Source organism: Mus musculus, chromosome 2, assembly GCF_000001635.26.
Source record: "Mus musculus strain C57BL/6J chromosome 2, GRCm38.p6 C57BL/6J".
Classification (NCBI taxonomy): Eukaryota; Metazoa; Chordata; class Mammalia; order Rodentia; family Muridae; genus Mus; species Mus musculus.
The window spans coordinates 105263626-105281537 of record NC_000068.7 but is presented as its reverse complement, the minus strand read 5'-3'; the positions used below and the strand labels follow the sequence as shown (position 1 = coordinate 105281537).

At 41.6% G+C, this 17912-nt stretch overlaps 1 protein-coding gene across 2 annotated transcripts in view; it reads right to left on the bottom strand.

The window, feature by feature from the left end:
- Them7 (thioesterase superfamily member 7) overlaps positions 1-17912 on the bottom strand; it is a 155519-nt gene that overhangs the window by 98323 nt on the left and 39284 nt on the right. The window lies entirely within an intron of this gene.

Genomic DNA, 17912 nt, shown 5'->3' with positions numbered 1-17912 from the left:
TAATGTGAATACTTAATAACACCTACTATTCTATTTATTATATGCCAAATTCCATGGCATATTTTCATCTATTTATTGGTTGTTTGTTGTGACAGGGTCTTGCTATATAGCCAAAGATACCATCCTCCTGACTTAGCCTCCTAAGTGCAGGGATGTTAAGAGTGAGCCATAGAACCTAGTCTGTGATATATCTTTTTGCTATGATCTTAACATCAAATAGGTTAAGCAATGTGCCAAAGTTCACTAGACTAGCCTGATACAATCTAAACTCAAATCCTGCCCATCTGACTCCAGAGGATCTGCTCCTATTCACTCTGCCTTTCCTTTCTTTAGCATGTTACCTTATTCTGGGATCTAGCTACAATAACAATGAGATATCCTTGGCCTCTCCACATACTACACTAATATTCAAAACATACAGCAATAGCTGAAGGTTAAAGAAATTATCCCAGGGTGTCAACTTGCTGACCTAGCTATTTTGAAACCATTGAACTGGCTTAGTCATCTTTTTCAGACTTGTTGGGCCTCATTTCTATAGGATTTTCTTTTGAAAGCATCATTTTCAATAATTTTTCTAGTCATGTGTGCTGTAATTATTTAGATTCTCATGTGGTCCTCCTCTTAAGGAGCAACAATTAACCCAGGCAAGTGCACTTAACAGTAAATATGGCTAAAAGGCAAGTGATTATTTCTCTACAGTTGTCTGTCTTCTCCCCCAAAGACCTCATACTCCTTCAAGACAGCATGAAATTATGATTCCTACAACAATCCAACAGATGTCCTGATTGTTTCTAGCTGCTAAATATTACAAAGGACACTGTGGGGCCTTTCTGAAAGCCACCTCTCTCTTTGTTCCTTTCTCTCTTTCCTATTAAGTGTTGGGCTATCACTGCATCATTAAAATAAAACTAGTTATTTTTGGACATGCAATACATGGTTCCTAAAATACTGAAGTTTAAAACGCACAACTCACTGATTTTCTCAAGAGATGAAGGGGGCAGAGCTTAGTTAGGGATCCTTGGCTCCAGATCCCTCAAGAAACGAAAGCAAACTTAGCAAGGAGGCAATTTAGAAGGAACTCAAGAGAACTGGCAAAATCTAGTTTCTCAGGAGCTGTTACATAGGAGGCTTCAACTCTTTGCCACAGGGGCTTCTCCACAGGCTAGCCCACAGTGCCTCAGGGTAGCCCACAGTGCAGCAGTTATCTTCCCTCAGACAGGAAGGAGAAAGGATTCCAAGACAGAAGCCAGAGCTTGTTTCTATGTCATCTCAGAAGTGAGCTCTAACACCTTCTCTATATTGTGTCTGCTGAAAGCAAGCCACAGGTCCAGCCTACAGTCAAAGCAAAGGGACTCTATACAAGATGCTAACATCAGGAGGCTCATCTTGAATGGTACCTATCTTAGAAAGCACATCATGGCACATTTCATTTCTAAAGGGAGGGATGGAGGCTGAAGAGAGGAAGGGAGAAATTCAAATGAACATCTAAAAAATAATTCTTATTCCCTGATATTTCTGTTTGAAGGTTAAATTTTTAAACGCATTCAGTATGGTGAATGGTTACATTCATTTAACTATTTACAAGGTTCATAATATAGACTAATCAAAGATATTTATGTGTGTGTTATAAATAACTTTATATGATAAATTATTTTATATAATAATTATATATATGATTAATAACTAGAATTGTATGAGAGAATTCCACCAAGGCTAGCCCAAGCTTCTCTGCCACAGTGGAGACACATGGAGAGTAAAGATGAAGACACCCATTGTTCTTTTTCTAATTAAAACAACTTCAGCATTTACTGTTGGAGACTATTTTAGGAACTGTTTTGCAGGTTGGAGCTGTGATGAGCAAATTCACTTGCCTGCAGATAGAACATGCATTGTCTAATATCAGCTTTACTAATGAGAGTGCAGCTATTTTGGTCTTCATGTGCCTTCTTCTTTTGTCTTATATTTCAATGACAGAATTTTGAAGAGGAAGAAGGCTATTCAATCCCAATACACCTCAACCAGGGCCATTGGTGACAGACAATGGCGCAAATTAGACAGCTCTCTCCTGATTCTCGGAACAAGCGTCAGCACTGTCTTAGCTTCTTTCTATCGCTGTGATAAGCACCATGACCAAAAGCTACTCGGGAGAAAAGGGCTTATCTCATCTTACAGCTTACAGTCCATCATGAAAGGAGCCAGGGCAAGAATTCAAGGAAGGAACCTGAAGGCAGGAACTGAAGCAGAAGCCAAGGAAGAATCCTGCTTAGTAGCATGTTCCCTGGACTCTTATATCTTTCTTACGTCTTCTGGGACTACCTGCCTAGGAATAGAACCACCCACAGTGGGCTTGGCCTTCCCACATCAACCATTAGTCAAGAAAATGTCCCCACAGACTTTTGTACAAGCCAATCTTTTGTTTGTTTATTTATTTATCTATTTGTTTATTTATTTGTTTGTCTCTAGGGAGACTACAAATTCATATATTTAAGGCAGTTCCCATCAAAATGAGCAGTTTTTAGAAATTAGATGTTTTCTTCATTTACATTTCAAATGCTATCCCCTTTCCTAGTTTCTTCTCCGAAAATCCCCTATCCCCTCCTCCCTCCCCCTGCTCCCCAACCCACCCACTCCTTCTTCCTGGCCCTGGCATTCCCCTATACTGGGGCATAGAATCTTCGCAAGACCAAGGGCCTCTCCTCCCATTGATGGCCGACTAAGCCATCCTCTGCTACATATGAAGCTAGAGACATAAGTCTCACCATGTGTTTTATTTGATTGGTGATTTAGTCCCAGGAAGCTCTGGGGGTATTGGTTAGTTCATATTGTTGTTTCTCTTATAGGGCTGCAGACCCCTTCAGCTCTTTGGGTACTCTAGCTCTTTCATTGGGGACCCTGTGCTCCGTCCAATAGATGACTGTGAGCATCCACTTTTGTATTTACCAGGCACTAGCAGAGACTCACAGGAGACAGCTATATCATGGTCCTGTCAGCAAAATCTTGTTGGCATCTGCCATAGTGTCTGGGTTTAGTAGTTTGTACAAGCCAATCTTATAGAGGGATTTTCTCAATTAAGGCTCTCTCTTCCTAGATGACCTTAGCTTGTATCAAGCTGACAAAAACTAACCAGCATGAGCTTTCACCTCAACTTTAATTTTCCTTGGGAAAAAAGAAAGAAAGAAAGAAAGAAAGAAAGAAAGAAAGAAAGAAAGAAAGAAAGAAAGAAAGAAAGAAAGAAGGAAGGAAGGAAGGAAGGAAGGAAGGAAGAAGGAAGGAAGGAAGGAAGGAAGGAAGGAAGGAAGGAAGAAAGGAAGAAAGAAAGAAAGAAAGAAAGAAAGAAAGAAAGAAAGAAAGAAAGAAAGAAAGAAAGAAAGAAAGAAAGAAAGAAAGAGAGAGAGAGAGGGAGGGAGGGAGGGAGGGAGAGAGAGAACATTTCTGTTGACAGGACATTTACCAAACAGTAATTTAGAAAACTCCAGAGTTGTCCAGATTCATCTTGGACTGATGAAACTTTTTCCTCTGGCCACTGCATTATTTAACTCTAAGGCCATTTAACTTAGCTGTGACTCAATTCACATGAGAATTCATGAGCTAAGTGAAGCTCAGTTATAAGGAAATGGGGTTCCTTTATAAGATTTGCACAACTAAATTTCATAAAGGTTCATACTTGACAACCTTAAATGAGTGCCAAAGAAAAAGTGACGGAGGACAGGAGAAAGAGGTTGAATTGCTTACTCCGGGTGATCCCTCCGGGGAAGGGACAGGCAAGTTGAGATGTGCAGGAAGAGAAAGCTCTGTGCGCGTGAAAGTGGGAGAGTGTGTGTTGCAGACAGAACGCTGGTGTTTCCTGGTAAGAGGGAAAGTTTGGCACACCAGAGGGATCTGCAGGAGGCTACAAATGGAACACAGTGTGGTATAGGGAGAATAATCAAAAGACAGCACTCTGCCATCCTGCAGAAAATGGAGAAGACCTGACACCTGGTAGGGAGCTTTTAAAAGGGTGACTTCACTCGACTACAGTCTAGTCAAGTCACTGTCAACTGAGCCTGAAGTTAGAGACAAGAACAACTGAGTTCGTGAACGACACACAATGTTAAATGGGGGTAGTAAGAATCAAGTGGCAAATCAGAAGGAGGGAAATGGAGAGACAGACAGACAGACACAACTTTTGTGCGTCTGGATTAAGACCCTGGAGAGCAGCAGACGTCAGGGTGATTTCCCCATGACTTTGAGACACAGGTAACACACACACACACACACACACACACACACACACACTAATCTGTCAGTTGTGTAGAAGGCACAGTATGGTAAGATGTTCCCAGAAAAAGACCCAAGAAAATACAGAGTATGGAGACCAAGAAAGGTTTTGTTGATCATCTCCTACCATGTGGATATATAGGACAGTGTGACTCAGAAAAGTTAGCTACTCAAAATCAGAGAGTTAGTTTCTGATAAAACCAAGGCAGGAGCTCACTGGTTCAGAGGCAGTTCTGCCAGGTGAACTAGGTTCCTTAGTATTGTATGCACCAACAGCCAAGAATCTGCATCTTAGTATTGTGTGCACCAATAGTCAAGCACCTGCATCTTAGTATTGTGTGCACCAACAGCCGAGCAGCTGCATCTTAGTAGTCTCTTCCCCTCCTTCCTCCAGTCATTGGGAAAAGACGTGTGGTAATCTAATGCAAACTAGGGAACAAATTTTTGAACAAATTCTTTTAACTGATAAAGATGGAGGGAAAGACAAAGAGAGACAGGGTTTGGGGGAAGAGACGAGGGGGGGGGATTTTAATCTTAAAATATGTTGCTGAAAATAAACAAACTTGAACTAAAAATAAGCTTTAATTCAGTTCAAGTAATACTATTATTTAGTTCACAGTGGCGCTGCTTTTTTTTACTAAGCTGTAAATAGCAATGAAATTTGTATTAAAATGTAAATATTTCCATTTTCTAAGTCTACGGATCTCATTGCCTAAGTTTCTCCATCACATTCTAGAAATTCAATCCCAGCTCCTTTTCAACATAAAGAAGGCGCAGACTATGAATTTATAGAGGGAACATTGAAAAAAGAAATATCATAGTTTAGTCCTAATGTTTCCATTCCAAATGACATTTCAGTACCAGAGACTTCCTGCTCCTCAATCTACCAACGTTTACCTTTAACTCTGCTTTACAAAGCTATTTTGACACAAATTCAGAAAGAAATCTGCGTAAAATATTTCTTTCAAATTGGGACTCATCTCACAGGAACATGTTAGACTAAATTCCAGTTCCCAGAGAGACACAGATTTGAAGTCTTTCATACCGACTTCGATCTCCAAGCTTTATAAATACATTTGCTTATGTCAAAAGGCCAATTTTATATGAGCTATAAATGGCTTTCACACATACACAGAGAAGACAATCTGAGTTGAGAGCTATCCACTTTTTCCTCAAATTATGGGCAACCGGTACAAGTAGAGGATATTAGTTTGAGAGCTTTAAAGCCAGAATTAATTTTGTTTGCTTTAAGATAGCCACTGAAATGCTTTCTTCTTAACAGTAAGTTATTTCCTAGGGCCCACAGCCCTTGCAAATGTCAAGTGTGGAAAGAGCAATTACTTCTCTGACTTGATTTCACACTCCTATATACAAAATGACCAGCTTTGTTTGGGTAATACTTTCCCAAACGTTGCTTACCTCGTTGTAAAATACAATGTACCTGTTCAGATAGTTGTCTGCCACAGAAAATAAGTTTACAGAGGCTTCGTCCACTGAGTGAAATAAAAGCATTTATAACCAATACTGGGAGATAAAAATCAAGCCAACTTCTTTGTGAATCAGTTCTAGCATCGCAACAAGATTCTTCTAAAACAGTTTGCAAAGAGAATTAACATAGCCTGCTCCAAAAGAGCTAAAGAAATGTCCCACTGGGTTCTATAATTCACTGGTGAGTTCCTGAGAGGGAGTGGATAATTTTCTTGTCAACAGCAAGATCCAACTTAACTCTTCTTTTCAGTTTGCTATTTAAGTGACACCTTGCAGTTTAGGTAATAAACCTTAATCGAGAGACAACATGAGGAAATTCTTGGCATTTCATTATGTCACAAGAAAAGGGAGACAGCCACCATCTCCACCTCCCCAAATCACCTCCAGACATAGGTGTCCTCAGACAAAGGACTGGCAGGGTAAATGGAAGAGGGAAAGAGAAAAGACGAAAAACCCAAGTCTACCATTTCACGCATTCTCTCCAGTGCATTCGATTTTTATACAGAGAAAGTCAAGACATTTCAAAAAATTTTAGCATAATAGTCTGCTGCTATGAGAACCCCTAAGAAATTAAAATCACATGATCATTGTGTGTGTGTGCGTGTGCCTCTGTGTGTGTGTGTGTGTGTGTGTGTAGGAACTGGTTCTCTTTTTCCATCATGTGGATCCCTGAACTCAAGTAGTCAGCTTTCGTACAAAGCACCTTTATCCTCTGAGCCATCTCTCCAGCTCACCATGATCATCTTTAGAAGCAATCATCATGACGACCTTCAAGAAAGTGAGCATTGCTTTTACAGAAATCCCCTTTTACTACCGTCCATGTTCTCTCCAGTGGACCCACCAGCACTCCTTCCAGCTCAGCTCAGCCTTCACAGCCCACACCAACCCCTGGACTCAACTGGTGGGCCGGCATTGGCTGAGACACTACACGGTGACACTCTGGGACACCCTGTTCAACATCTGACAGCCAGAGGCTTCCCTGGAGGCCGCCACCTTGTTAGTCCTCCACAAACATAAGCAGCTACGCGCGGCTAGAGCCATGCAGCATCCTAGTCTCCCAGGTTCCACCATGCTGATTAGCTGATGGGTTTATCATCTGCCCAGTGGCACACAGTGAAAAGAGAAGGGCAGACTCAGTGGGTCCCTGAGGGCAGGGGAGCGGTGCCAGGAAAACATGGGACCAAAGTTCAGAACCCATGTAGAAATCAGAGATGGCAACCACTTATAATCAAAGCACTCGAGACAGAGAACCAACGGATCTGTGGAGCAGTGCAAGCCTAAACTGGCAAGCTCAGGGCTTAACAGAGACCCTGCATCAATAAAGAGATTTGTCTCCCTCCGTTGCTCACCACCAGCAAATCAGAATCCAGAGATCTCAGGCCCAGGCTGTGTCACCCAAAGAGACATGCGTGCTAGTAGTTTCTAGGTCACGTGTCTGCTATAGTCAACATGCGTGGAGGAAAGGATGTTTGGGATCATGGTTCTGGGATCACAGTTTCTATGCCCCCCGCCATTGCCCTTGAGCCTGTGGTAGGGCAGAGCAGCATGTCATACAGGTAAGCAAATCTGCTCGTCTCTATTGGGACCTAAAAACAAAGCGAAATCTCCCCTTCAAAGCCACATCCCCAGTGATGTGGCTCCCGCCAGGCCTCACCCTGGAATCTTCTGCCACCTCCTAATAGAACCATCCTGAGGGCTAATACAGGAGCCTTTGAGGGATAGTTCAGAAATAAACTGCAGCAATGTCCAATCCTCAGGAAAATCCTTAGACCAACCTGAATATTAGGGCTGTGTGTGTTGGGGCAAAGAGGAGCCTAGTTTTCCACAGCCTTCCCAAGTTCTAAAGAGAAACTTAGTATCCATTGCACGTGTGTGTGTGTGTGTGTGTGTGTGTGTGTGTGTGTGTGTGTGTGTGTGTGTGTGTGTGTCTGTGGTGTGTCTCTGTGTGTCTGCATGTTCCCATGTTTGTTGATGTCAGGTATCTTATTCAGTCTCTCTCCATTTTGTTTACTGAGGTGGTTTCTAGCTAGTTAGCTTGCTCCAGGGATCCTAGATTAGTTCCCAAGGCTCTGAGATAACAGGTGACTGCCACACCTATGCACAGCTTGATGCTCAAATTCCAATCCTCGCCTATGCACAGCAAGCTTCTAGCCTGTGTTAGCCATTTTATTAAGATTTATTTATATTTCCAAATTGCAATAAGTGTTGAATCTTCAAAGAATTCCTAGCAAGTAGAAACTTGCTAAAATATTATAAGTTCATTGTTAGCTATGATAGGCTAGCAATGAATGAATAAATGAATTATATACATTATTCATACATATATATTAATATTCATACATATTCATATATACTTATAATATGAATTATACACATACATATCACTTATTCTTTTGATGTTTTGAAAAGGTATCTATCTGAAGTTTGGGTCCAGATTAATTACTTTTTCTAACTAGAAAAAGCAGCCAATGTGTGTGTGTGTGTGTGTGTGTGTGTGTGTGTGTGTGTGTGGAGAGAGAGAGAGATTACATTTGTGAAAGAGTATGTAGAGGGAATGATGGTTAAATTGTGTTTTAGGACTAAAAAGCAAGAATCAGAGGAGATGTAGAGTCAGTCAGCATACCATGCCATACGCGGGTCAAGAAATACCTTAACCTGAAAAGCACTCTTTTAAAAAGATTGTTTATTTTTATATTTTGCATATGGGTGTTTGTCTGGATATATGTGTGTGCCCCACTTGCATGTCTGGCGATGGTAGATGCCAGAAGAGGGCATGAGACTCCCTGGACCTGGAGTTACAGATGATTATGAGCCGCCATGTGGGTGCCGGAAACTGAAACCAGGTCCCCAGGAAGGGGGAGAGAGCCAGTGAAGAACTCTTATCTCTTGGACAGTCTCTCCAGGCCCATGAACAGCACTTCTCAGTTTATAAACACACCTGTTTCATTTACAAGAAAGCTCTTGCAGCCTAAGACTACCGGGCTGTGCTCAGTTCTTACTTCCAGTAGAAGACAGAATCCTGAAACCAAGTTTTCAATTTCCTCAAACCATTTGCCCAGAATAGATACACTATCCTTGACAGTCACAAATGTCAACAAGAACGGAGAGAAGCTAATTAACCTAGAGATACCTAAAGCTCTAAGTTACTACAGTAAGTGGGCTATGTGGCCTAAACAGCCAATGTGGAAGAGACCCTCAGAGAGACAAACCGGAGTTCACTTTACTACAAAGAGGGTTTTTAAAGATACGACTCTCACTAAAGCACAAACTGAATAGAATCATATCAGTATAATCCTCACATATTTCTGCCAGCTGGGATCCTGGATGCTGAGATGTAACCGCCTCTCCATGGGCCTCAAAACCCCAGTCTGTTTCCCACGGGTCACTGCCCAGCCATCAGATGGAAGCACGATGTGGTTACCTCCCTAACAAATCGCTCCAAACCACCTCCATCCAGGGAAAAGGCTACTGCTCCCATTTGCAATCTCCCAAGCCACCCCATCCCTCTGCACGGGAGGATCAATAGAGAGCCAGAATGAATTGTTTACTTAATTGTGCTGTGCAAGCTGAATAATTGCGCGCCTTCCAGGAGGGCTTTGTAACCAATGAGATGGCGTCGGATCTGCCAAAACCTTTACCTTGAAGCCAACATCGGTTCTGCAGACTCTCCTATCACAAATAACGGCAACCCTGGCTATTATTTCTAGAGGAGGCAAAACCGTGGCAGGGACATCAAAAAACATGTCTTTCAAAAAACACAGAGGGGGAAAAATGTCCACAAAGCAGCCCCAGTTGACAACTGTGATTCCCACATCTCCCAACGAGACAGCAAGCCTTAGGGAGAGTAGAGTGGGCCCCTTAGACACAAAGATCACTTTCTAACGTGTTTTTAATTTTTAAATCAACACATCCTGTGTTAGATACCATTGTGATATATCTGAACAAAGTGTTTTTCTGTGGTTTCTGTCCCTCCATTCCCTTGTTGTCTCTGTTCTTCCTTTGTGGTCCTTCTCCCATGTCTCCTCTCTTTCTTGTCCCTGTGTCCTTTTGCCCACTCCCCATCCTTTCCTATCATCTAATAGTACACTGTGTCGGTCTATATTTTTAGAGTTTACCCATATATTAAAAGTGATACATACTGAACAAGCATCACTAGCAATTTTTAAAATACCTAGTAATGTGGAAAAAGACTAGGAGATGAAAAGTTATTAACTTACCAAAGTCTTTAAGGATAACAAAAATAATTTACTACTAAGATAGAAAATACTGAGATGTGAGGAGTGAAGACAAGAAAATCCTTAGGGCAGCAACAGCAAATTTTATAGGCAAAGAAAGCCCTACAATACTGAGTCGATCAAAGAGCAAAGCTGAGAGGTGGCTGTATCACTGTTTTCCTGGTGCTCTTTGGAAACCTCACTTAGAGCACTAAAGCGTCCCTAGACCTGATAAACTGTACTATGTTGTCTTATAAAGGTTTATTTTTTAATTATTTGTGTGTGTGTGTGTGTGTGTGTGTGTGTGTGTGTGTGTGTGTGTGTGAGTGAGAGAGAGAGAGAGAGTTGGATGCCAAGGGGTAAGGAAGGCATGTGCCCTTGGAAGTCAGAAGAGGGACTCAAATCCCCCAGAACTATAGATACACGTATTTGTGGAAAACTCTGTGTGGGTGCTGGGAATAGAAGTTGGGTCCTCGCCGGGCGTGGTGGCACACGCCTTTAATGCCAGCACTTGGGAGGCAGAGGCAGGCGGATTTCTGAGTTCGACACCATCCTGGTCTACAAAGTGAGTTCCAGGACAGCCAGGGCTACACAAAGAAACCCTGTCTCAAAAAAATCAAAATAATAATGATAATAATAATAAATAAAAATTAATTTAAAAAAAAGATGGGTCCTCTACAAGTGCTCTTAACCATGGTGCCAGCTCTGCAGCCCCTACTTGGTTGTTTCAATGTAATGTGTTCTTTCCCACTGCCACCCTGGTTTTGGTCTCTTGCAATGGGCTTTCATTAATAACGAGGATCTAGCCATACTCTAATGGCAATTCAGCTTCTCCAGTTGTTTCTTCTCAGCTGCCATGAACACTCAAGATGGAGTCCAATCTATGCAACTCACTAGCAGACTTTGGAAGAGCAGGACCTGTCAGAAGCTGACGAGAAGATGCCACTTTTGTGCAAATATCCTTTAAAAATCAGGAGGTTGAAAACACAATGCAGCTGTCTCTGTGTTGACTCTTTAAGTGAGTTTGAGTATTAATAGTACATTGCTCTAGACTTCAGAGCGTTACCTCTGTTTTTCAGTGTTAGGCTAACCCACAGCAGTACTGACTAGCACCTACCCTTGAATACTTTTAGAAATGGAAAAGAGATGCTGTATTGGATACCAAAGAGAAGACATAGAGTTCAATGTATATAGTTGGGGAGGTGCCTCAAAGAATCTTCCCAACCAGAATATGACAGGATACCCCAAAAGGAAAGAATACACGTTTCCAATACATCACATTTTTCCATCCCTTCTAGAGCCAGCTAACTTAATGGAACCATGGGGTTCAGTTGGTTGTTGTTGTTGTTGTTTTTGCCAAAGGTCCATGTTCTAGTATTGATTTTGTCATGACTTCAATATACCCTTATCTTATTCACCTTACCTATAAAATGAGTGCTTAGCCCTAACGTTTTCTTAACCTTTATCCTTCTCTGAGTCAAAGATGTAATGTATCTCATACATTGAATTACGTGTTTCATCTATGAATATAAAACTTCACTATTTCTCACAGTTTATTTACTTCAAAATTTCTGTGTGTGTGTGTGTGATGTGTTTGTATGTATGCTGTATGTGCTTCGTGTATGTGGTGTAGTGTGTGTGGTATGGTGTGTGTGTGTGTGTGTGTGTGTGTGTGTGTGTGTCTAAAAATCTTTATCAGAAGAGAGAAGCTGCTCTGTTGGACAGTTACTTTTTGAGAGACAGCTAGCAGTCACTGTCTCCCTATTCGCAGCCCCTTGCTTTCTTCTGGGAGCATATCCATATACTGTCTGGTGGTGGAAATACGTCCTGCAAAATACAAACTTTTTAAAAGAACCTGGAGCATCCTTCTGCCCAGGTACCATGTCATGAATCCCTGAACAGACATGCAACCTCTAAAGGCAGGACCTCATAAGACTGTTGAGTGTTTCCTGCTAGAGGATTCTGCTCTTCATCTTTGCCTTACAAACAATCCCACATTTGTCCAGTGAATTCCCTTTTCTACTGAAGTGAGCAGTTTGCTTCATAAAAATCCATTCCAACGCACAATTAAATAAAGAACCCCAGTTTGCCCAAATGGAAAAATGTCCTGAGACAAAGAAAGCAAAATCTGACACCTCCTTTCTACTGAATTATCAATATAAATGAATAGAGTTAGGGTTAAAGATAACCGAGATATATCAAGAGGCTGGAAGAGTAGACTCCAACTTTTAATAATAGCAGAATTCAAGAAGTCCTTGACTGAAAATGTGAATCAGAGAGAAATCCACTGGGGATCTTTCTGTAGTAATCTGTCTTTCTGGACTTGTTTTCTGTTGTTTCCAACATGAAAACTCTGATCCATCATCAGCATAACGTGGCACAAGACACTTCTGATAGCTCATTACTTAGGACATTGTCATCCTTTATATCTTACGTATCACTGGCACTAATTGGAAAGTGTTGGTATCAAGGCATTGGGTTATTAGGAAAAAAGAATTCCAGCTGAAGCTACCTTGATTCAAGCCCTGCTAGTTATTTAGCTGTGTTTTTTGAACTTAATAACTGTGAACATTATTTACAAAATCAAAATGAAAGTGATTATATCTGCCCCAAGTTACAAAGTTGAGTGTTAAATCATGTAACAGAGCTATAAGTAATCTTAGCTTTATATTGTGTTCTGAACTACACAAATGGCCATACAGGTAGAAATTGTAAAATTATCTTAATAACTAATGGGAAGTATTGTAATTATTCATTGACTATAAGAGAAATGTCAAAACATTAAAATATTTCCCTAGTCTTAAATATGTAGAAAAATAAAACAAAAGAAGTAATGTTTACTTGTTTAAATGCATTATAAGTGTGGATAGAGCACTTGATTTAGTTGTAAACTGTTTTTCTAGCTTAGACAGTAATTACCTTCTTGACCTCATATAACTTACAACATGGATAAAGGCACCTTCCTTTTATGCCTTAGAAGGTTTTCACAGACCTCCTTAAGTTTGTGTCATATCCCTTTCAAAGTCAGGAGATATCTTCAAATTTTCCTTTAATGTGTAGAATTTTGCCAAAGTCACTGAGCTAGAATAATTTTATCTTTCCATTGTCACCACTTTCTTCACTGGTTTCAATAAATTTGCCTTGACTAAGTTCTTAGGATAATAGGGCTCCCAAAAGGGCAACAGTGTTGGTATTCCCATGAATGACCAGCAATTTCTTCTAGGTTGTGTGAATTTTCCTGGGAAGTCATGAACAAACATCTGTTCACCAGACTAAAGTAACAATTCCACCAAAGTCTAGCTTAATGACTCAGTGAGTTTATTGGAGTTAATTACAGGATTATAGGTGAGGGATCACTTCCAGGAGAATGGGTGACTTGACTAGTCCACCAACTATGGTTGAAAACTCATAGAAGTCACATCCGTGAAGCTCTCTACGTGACTCAAGGGCATCTCAACTCATCTGAGAGTCTCTTCTCTCCAGTGATTCTTACTTTTTATATAATCTGGTGGTGGTGGTGGTGGTGGTGGTGGTGGTGGTGGTGGTGGTGGTGGTGGTGGTGGTGTAGGGTCTTGTAAAACTTCTAAGTTTCAGGAACTTCCTAAGAATAGTGTGTGCTTATTTCCCAAGTCTTCTAAGTGTTATCTACCTCTTGGGATTTAAGGGAGTTCCCTCCAGGGTGGAATGTTTCAGATTGGAGGAAACCACTCCACAACATTCTAGAACTCTATTACTCTAGAGTTGTTAGAGGAAACCACTCCACAACTCTAGAACTCTAGGTTAAATTATCACTTTAGTTTCAGCATTTTCTCCTCCTTATTTTTTTTAAGTTAGGAGCAAAGCATGATTTTCATTTCCTTTTTGCACTTCCTTCTTCTTTCCTCCTCCTCTTCCTCCTTCTCCACACCCACCATTACCTTATTCAGTTTTTCCATAGTTGAATCTGTCACTGGGAAACAAAGAGGTACACATTTTGTCCTCTGTTTATCAACTGCGTAACAGGTGCATAGTGACCATTTCCAAAGACTTTGGAGGAAGTGAGTTGTTCCATCGCTGGATAAGATATGCATTTCCTATTTACATAGTTGTCTATGGCCTGAAGAGCTAATAGTGAGGCTTTCATGTTTGATACCTGTGGTAACTGAAATTTGTGTGTATCAGAACCCCACAAAGCAAGAACTGACCATATGAAAATGATACGGAGTTTAATTATCAACACAGTTGCTGTTAAGGAGGGAAAGACCAGACCTCACTCCTGCTGATTAATAAGAAGGCTCAATTGCACTCCGACATGTACTGGACTCCCCTAGTTCTCTTCTTTGTTCCTGCAAAATCCATCAGATGAAGCCCAGCTGTCTGCAGCGAGGAGGCATGCAGGAAGGATAGGGACGACAACCGAATTTTAACTCTCCCACACAGAGCATAATTGAGCCCAAAGTTCACCTAAAAGTGAGGAGAGATGATGCCTAAGTATTACTCTTTACTTCCAAGGACGGAAAGAAAATATCCCAGTGATGCTTTCTACAAATGTGTGGTGGCTTCTCCATGGTCCCTTCTTTCTTAGAATTTCTGTATCTGGCTGGTTACCCTGCTATCCAAAGCAAAATGCCACACACCCCCAGAACAACTCCTCATGGCTAGTTCTATCTAGTGATCTATGCATGTAAGGACTGGGGAGAGGCTCCCAGTGAGCCCACTTGGTTGGAGTGAATGGCAGGCTGTGCTTCCTATTTACTCCCTGGAAGATGGATAGCACATGGGAAAGAGACACCCTAGGCTGTGATGCACTGAGGAGAATGGTAGCTAGGCACTGAGCCGGTGGAAGCAAATCTGGATGTTAAATCTGGTTTGGATTTACAGAGCTATAATCCAACTGTGCCTCTCTCCACACTTCTTTATGGACATTTATTTACACCACTCTATTCGTCTTTCTTATCAGCAACCAATACAATTCTAACCTGATAAGATGAATATTCTTATTTAGTCCATGAGCTCTCTCAGGGGGGCTGGCTATCTCTCCTTTATCCTTCTGCACAATACGGATCCTAACGAGGCACAAACACAGTGGGCAAAATAACAACTAACTGTGTCATGTGGATGCGGGCGCAACGTCCTAGCACAGATCCAGGCTATGGAAACTCAAGCACAGGCTGGCTTAAGAATTATTTGGAAAGAATAAAAATATAAGAGAAAGAAGGGGACAGTGTTGGTTCACAGCAAGTATTTATCTTTTTTACAAATCAGAAAAGTGGGCAATGAGAACCCTGAACAAAAGAAGTCCTAACTCAATGCTCACTACAGGGTAAGAGGGTCATCTTATAAGAAAGTGCTTGAGGTGAGAGCCACCACAGCCATCTAAATACCCACATTCTGTGAAGGCCGAGAAGAGGAGCTAGGGCCATTCCCCAAGAGCAGAGAAGACATGGGGGGGGGGGATGCAGGTGGGATGCCACTGACACTGCAGTCTCAGAAGCACTGTCTTGTAGAGGGATGTGCTCTGATCTGCATGACTCTAAGCAGAACTAGGACCAATATATGAGATAAAACTAAATCACCTTTCAACCCAACAAAATGGAAAAACTTCTGAAACTCAGAATCTTCTTAACCTGGAAGGCAGTAGTTGATGAAGTAATGAGTTCCCTGGCATGATGGAGAACTATACTGGAACTTAAAGTCTATTCTACAAGTCATAATAGGAAATGAAAGCAACAGTATAGGCTGAAGTCCTTGAGGAACAGAAGAGAGTTGATGCTAGAGCGATGACTATCATGTGTGTTGGGTGGGTGGCTCCTCACTGGCTGAGAGACTGGCACCGGACACCCTTTCAAGTCTAACTTTTCATGAACACCAGTTTTTCTGCTTAAGCATGAAGCTCCTCCCCAACCCACTCCATTCTTAGTTACATTTGTCTCAAAAGTCTTATGATTGAAACGGACTGTATTAGTCTCAGAGACAAGCCCACTGCTCACTCAGTGACTAGGAACCTGGAAAGGCCAGCCTTGGGCCAGAACTGAGAGTGGGCATAGAGTAGGAAAAAGAAGACTTCCATCATCAGAAGGGACAATGGGGAGACAGAAAGAAGCAGTGTTCATTGTGACACCAACCATGAATGAGGTACATTTTTAAGAGGAAGCTTAAAGAAATTCTAGGCTACTTTAATTCTCAAAATAGGAATTGGAAACACCATAGTTGCAAACCTATGATAAAATGAAGTGAACTTGATGCAAGGCCTTCATCTAAAATTCTAATCCTCTAGCAAATAATCTTAACATGTTTATCTTTTTACTGGTTCTTCTTCTTCCTCATCATCATCTCCCTCCTCCTCATCATCTCCCTCCTCCTCCTCATCTCCCTCCTCCTCCTTCTCACCTCCCTCTCCTCCTCCTCATCTTCTTCTGATATCTCTATTCACTGCCTCATCAGAAAAAGTCACAGCAAATTAAGGGAGAGGTAGAACATGTGTATTAAAGTAGATGAAGGCCCTGCATGCAAGGAAAAATTCTTCATTAATAGCAGAAAAAATCTTTCCCTATATTTAATATTTAGGTGACATATTTCTATTCCAGGAGAAGTAAACATTACAGTCATGAATAACAAATAGAAACACAAACTCCATTTATTTGTAAAATCAACTCATTTTCTTTTCATATCAATGCAAAAAATGACCCAATGCCATGTGTTCCATTTGCTGAGATTCTGAGACAGCAAAGCTATACAATTTCTAGATCATTAACTTGTCTCCCTATTTTTCCATGTCTTATAGTTCTGCTAGGTAAGCGTTCGTTCATTCACTTTGATAATGCCACCCTTTATACGTTTGGTATTTCGCTTGCTCAATTACTCCATGCAAAACTACGGCAGCCAGCTAGAGGGTGGGAAGGGTGATGGAGAAAAGGGGCCACCCCACAGTTTCTCTAAATGAACAAGACCTCAAGGCTACACTTCTAATGGTTCCAAACAAAAGGTGAGGGTCTGTCTTGTGCAGACTCAGGTTTGAAAGAGGCGTACATAGCCCTCATTTTACTCACGGGTGCCAGACTGAATGCCACAATGCTCAGCACAGCCCAGCAGTGCAGGCAAGCAGGACGTCCTCTCTGCTCTGTGAGTAAGGACATACCACAAAGAGCACAGTGTCCCTGTGGTCCTGGTGGAATCATGGAAGTCTTTCCAGAGGCAAACAGGGGAGTAATCAGGGTCTTTGGGATGTCTTTGTAAATCAGTTATAAAAAGGACTGAAAATGAATACCAAAACGAGACCTGAAACGTGTAATTCACAGTCGGTACAGTGCTTATGAAAGAGACACCCCGAGGCTGCGGAGGCTATGTGATCATTCAACCTTGTACCATCCATCCTCCCTGGGCTAACTTACCTTATCCAGACAGTCTTGCTTTGTTGTCCTATTTTTTTGACCAGTTTAATTTATTCAAATGATTACATAACAATGAGGTCATTTTGAAGAAAAAGTAAAAATTCTCAACTTCTGAGACAAGCTGTGAAGTTCACATTCAACATCCTCATCTGAGTGACTTAAGTAGCTGCCAGCAATTCCTTTAAATCTTCCCTTCCCCTTCCCCTTCCCCTTCCCCTTCCCCTTCCCCTTCCCCTTCCCCTTCCCCTTCCCCTCCCCCTCCCTCTCTCCCTCTCTCCCTCTCTCCCTCTCTCCATTTCTCCCTCCAGTCCCCTTCCCCGCCCCCAAGCTCCTTCTTCTCCCTCACCACCCATTTCCTTTTGACCTAGAAACTACTGCCCTTACTGCTAACAAGGAACCAACCTTCCCTGAGCCCAGAGGACCCAGAGCCCAGAGCATTACCAAAACACAGAACAGCATGCACGCCAAAGTTCCATCCCAAGAAACTATGTGGCTATGTTTATTCGAGTAAGGGGGTCATTTGACTCTAGAGCACATTTTTCAGAAAGGAAAAATACGCAGGGACCCGTGCATCCTATTAGTT